Raw genomic sequence first — 4733 nt, 5'->3', positions numbered from 1 at the left:
TTCGCGTGTTTTAGTGCATCATTTAGCTGTGGAAGCTGGCTTACAGTTTCCGAACACTTTTATAGTTCGATGCTCGACTTGCACCAAGGCGAAAAATACTGGGCCGATATTCACGAAGCTGTTCGTACGTAATGTACACTCTAAGAAGACGAGGAGTGCTGGGCACTCTGTCTAGGAGTAAAAACTTTTGTCCCATATTTCACTCTCTTTGGCAGCATTGGGCGACTCTTCCGAGGAGTAGCGCGTGGCGGCCAAACGAGAGGCGAAACACTCCTCGTGGGATTTACTTGCTGCTGTCGAAGCGGAGTACTTGAACCCTGTGTGGGAATTGCTATGCCATGTACAAGGCAGCGTTCCGTCACTCCCTTTAGGCGTGAATAAGCTCTATTGGTTTCGGCGTTCCCGGATACTGCAGACGGGTACTACTACTCTCTCTTGTAAAGCATCTCGTTACGCCTCAAGAGCGTTCTGCTATTCCCCGCGAGGCAGCGTGTTTTCGCTCCACCTGCTACTAGCCCCCCCCCCCCCCCCCATCCCCACGATGGTACTATAGGCAGTTACAAGCAAACAAAACAGGACAAGCCATTTTGAAACATGGAAAAGAAGAAAAAACAAGGTCAGACTTTATTTTTCAAAAAAATACCACAACAATCGGTTCATTGTGCAATTTCACACAAAAAGCAATTCATTTTGAATTCAAATATCACAGCATAAAAACGGTTCTTACTCCACATGCACACAGGAGACGTAACGCCTATTGAGGATACATCCAAGAAAAATTCAGAAATAAAAATGCAGCAAAGCAATTGATAACACTGAAATACAAACATTAAATTAAGACAATAAAAATGACATTAACACCCACAAATAAAAAGGTACTGGCATTAGCACGAAAACGTCAGTAGAAATACAGCAGTGGGAAAATAGTTAACTATTAACATAAAACAAAGTGGCCTTAGTACATCAGTGAGTGCTTCACATGGACTGGAAAGCCAGCTCTTATTTAGGACACATCAAAAACATTTACAAATAAATTTTGCGAAACAAAAATCTTGGACTAAAACTATTCAGCGTGGATTACTATTAGCGCATTACAAGGTGCAATCAACACAGATACAAAGCCATTGACACGGGAACTTTGCAACAGATATATGTTGGTGGGACAATAGGAAACCACCGGAAACATTCCCACTGGGTTTTTTAGGCGGGTGGTTCTCAAATGAGGATGCGCTAGTAAGATTTAAAAAAGGCATAACTTGCTATTAAAAACAAACACGTTCTAGCTGAATGCTTCATAATGTTGGTGCCGGCCTTCAGAACAGTACCGACCAGGGCACCGTGCTTGAGCCGAAGTAACGTCTACAGAAGCAAGAAGGTGCGCTTCCCCTTTGAAAACACAGACAGCAGCAATGGGAACTCATCCACGATGTCCAAGGATGTGAGCAGAAGTGTCTTGAATGCGACGGCCACTCCTGCTGACGCCTCGGGGATCTCGTTCTCTCTCAGCAAAAAAAAAAAAAAAATCTTCGGGCAAGTACCGACTTCCCGTGGTTCCTGCATAGGAAGAAAGAGGGGGACAGCAAAGATAAGTTCAACAATGAAAAAAAAAATTGACGAGTTTGACGACGTGATAGATTAGTTTTTGCTCCGAGAGAACGCATTGAACCCGTATTGGAATGCAATACTGCTTGGCGCAGTCACAAGTCTACATGCGAATGTGCGGTGACCTTGGATGCAGCCACGCTCATTGTGCCACTTGGTCAATGTCATGTCAGACAGCGCGCCCTACAGCTGTCTGCCTACGCAATGCGCCCCAAACCCATTAGTGCTTACGTGTCCGTAGCTTCTATTTTTTACCCCGCTATCGTTCCCGGTATAAAAACATTTAACAAAATTTAAGTAAAGAGAACTCTTTTTGTAACGTTATAATCCCTGATTAATTTGCATAGGATTTTGCCCTCAGCCGACTGCAACGTACGGCCCATTATACGTTCACAAGTACAGCGTGTAAAAGTTGCTGTGGGGCATATAGCTACTGTTTTTTTCATTCTCGAGTACGCTTCGTTGCATGCACGCTGCAGATCGCAACACCTGATTAGAACCAATAGGCTCGTTATTGAACGATCAGAAAGCTCGAACATTAAACCACACGCAGCGACGGCGACAACCGACGCGAAAAAAGTACCGTAATGGGTACAACAAACACTATGGGCGACAGCGACAAACGAAAAAAAAAAAAATGCATTGCTGCCAATGCCATTCGTCGTCGTTGCTGCCGCTCGCTCGTGGGCTGCTTCTGGCCGGTATAAGCCCGCGACGGCGACGGCCCGTCGCCTGCCGCAGTTGCCGCCGTCAGCGGCCTGTGTAAAAGAATTTTGTCTGTGTCGCCCACAACACCTGTTTGCCGTACCCAATGAGTGAGTTTTCTCGCGTCGCTCATCGGCTTAGACGCATGTAGTTACCCCTAACAGTCCCATCTCCGGCCATCCTGCCCTCAATCAAAACGCAAAAAACCTAAACCCTGTCAGGACAGCATTTCAGTCTGCTGCTGTACGCGCGGCGGTCACTAAAATTATTGTAATTTTAGTGACTGCCACGCGCTAGACGCGCTCCTATCACTCAGCCTATTGAACGAAATTCTTTGGAGCCGCGCAGGTCGCCACAGCTACTGCACGGCAGCCACTCTAACCCTAGCCGCCTAGCCGCCGAGCTAAGAGTACAAATCAAAACGCAAAAAACCTATCTGGACAGGATTTCAGTCTGCTGCAGTACGCGCGGCGGTAACTAAAATCATTGTAATTTTAGTGACTGCCACGCGCTAGACGCGCTCCTATTACTCAGCCGATTGTACGAAATTCTTTGGAGTCGCGCAGGTAGCCACAGCTACTGCACGGCAGCCACTCTAACCCTAGCCGCCGAGCTAAGAGTACAAATCAAAACGCAAAAAACCTGTCTGGACAGGATTTCAGTCTGCTGCAGTACGCGCGGCGGTAACTAAAATCATTGTAACTTTAGTGACTTCTACGCGCTAAACGCGCTCCTATCACTCAGCCTACTGTACGAAATTCTTTGGAGCCGCGCAGGTAGCCACAGCTACTGCACGGCAGCCACTCTAACCCTAGCCGCTGAGTTAAGAATACAGGGTAGCGCTGCGACTACTCGCGCGACCGTGCTTCTTACCTGCGAAAACATTCGGCTAGGATACCAACACTTCACGAATCAAAGGGATTGAAACGGTGCAAGACTCGACGCTGTTTGCACACGGGTACAAAAGTCGCCCTTCAAATCTAAGCAACGGTCAAAATGAGTGACGAAAACATTAGGGTTAGCCGCTTCCTCGGACCGAAGCTCGAGAGCAACTCTCCTTCGCTAAATACACAAGATAAGAATACCAGGTTAACTAATGGCTTACCTCCACTTCCAGCCAGCATTTCTCCATCCGGTAGATAAATCCATGGTCGTCATCCCAAGATCCCAAGCTTAAGGCGCGAAGCCTGCAAAGGCAGCGACTGCACACCGGCTGGTCCGGCGGCTTGTGCGCGCATTGCTACACAGTGCATATAGTTCCGGTATCGGCCTCTGCGCCGCCGCAGCTGTGATGTCCGTCCGAAATAAAAACTAGTTCCACGCATGCACGCACGCACGAACGAACTAATATACGGCTTGCTTACGTGTTCGTGATCTAACGCTGACGCACAGGCATGCAAGCAGTTAGCGAGCACGCGTCACACTGCGTTCAAGCAAGTATGACGATAAGGGCAGGTCAAACTTCCCATGTTGAGCAAGCCGTCTCCGAAGCTTCGGATAATTCTCGCGCCGAGAATGCTGGCGCCGAGAAGGCGAAAACGAAAACAGACACCGGCAGCCTGCCGAGGGGCCAAGCCCGGAGCACGAAACACCTGAAACCGCCACCGTCGCAGCGAACGCGGCCGGATGTTTATACCAACGAGTGAGAGCCATGAGAGCTTTGGAGTCTTGCCTGGGGCGTGTCACGTGTGTGTGCTGTTCGCCGAGGAGAGTCGCCCCACGCCTGCGCACCGCGTGAGACGTTTTCTCCCCGTGCTCTTCTGTCCTGATCCACTGTAACCTCAGTTTTCTCAATAATTATACCTTTAATTCTCAAAACCTAGTTTCTCCTATTCGATGCGAGCACGCGTCGTACTGTGTTCAAGCATGCAAGCATGACGATAAGGGCAGGTCGAACTTCCCATGTTGGATGAAGCGTCTGTTTGAAAGTCCACTTCGTGCGTAGCACATGGTTTACAAAGCGCAGCCCTGTGTTCCGCGCTGGCGGGACATCACGGTCTGGCGCGATCAGTCGTCGCTCGTCCGGTTCTTGCGGGTGCACCGCCTGTGTCGGCTTTCACCGTAGACGCGAGATCGCGTGGCGGAAAATCCGCCGTGGTAGTACGTCGTATATTCGTCGGGCTGAGCTACGGAGACGCGGCGTCCACCGCCGCGCCCCCGCCGCTGGGACGCCCTCGGTGTAATCGGCGTAATCGCTGAAATCGGCGCGCAGTATTCTTTCCTCCGTGGTGCGCACCTTTTATGATGCATAGTCTGACAACTTTTTAAATGTCGATAACTAAGCCATTCCAGAGGAAAAAACAAAACAAAGAAACAAAACCAAATCGAGACATGCGTTTTTTTTAGTTTTGTCAAGCTTGCTCCATTCATGTCACTGAACGCTGCGAGCAATCGTTACATGAATTCATATTCTTGCACGTTTAGAA

At 48.9% G+C, this 4733-nt stretch overlaps 1 long non-coding RNA gene across 1 annotated transcript; it reads right to left on the bottom strand.

Annotated features, from left to right (window-relative positions):
• Positions 1-1134: 1134 nt before the first annotated feature.
• Positions 1135-3943, bottom strand: LOC144151916 (uncharacterized). Its single transcript, XR_013319004.1, has 2 exons — positions 3413-3943; positions 1135-1554 (listed from the first exon to the last, which is right to left on the bottom strand). It is a non-coding gene; the product is annotated as an uncharacterized LOC144151916 (long non-coding RNA).
• Between the last annotated feature and the right edge of the window lie 790 nt (positions 3944-4733).

The sequence above is a fragment of the Haemaphysalis longicornis genome, unplaced genomic scaffold (genome assembly GCF_048455015.1).
Source record: "Haemaphysalis longicornis isolate Haplotype H1 unplaced genomic scaffold, Haemaphysalis longicornis Haplotype H1 scaffold_9, whole genome shotgun sequence".
In the NCBI taxonomy this organism is placed as follows: Eukaryota; Metazoa; Arthropoda; class Arachnida; order Ixodida; family Ixodidae; genus Haemaphysalis; species Haemaphysalis longicornis.
This window is presented reverse-complemented; position numbering and strand designations above follow the sequence as displayed.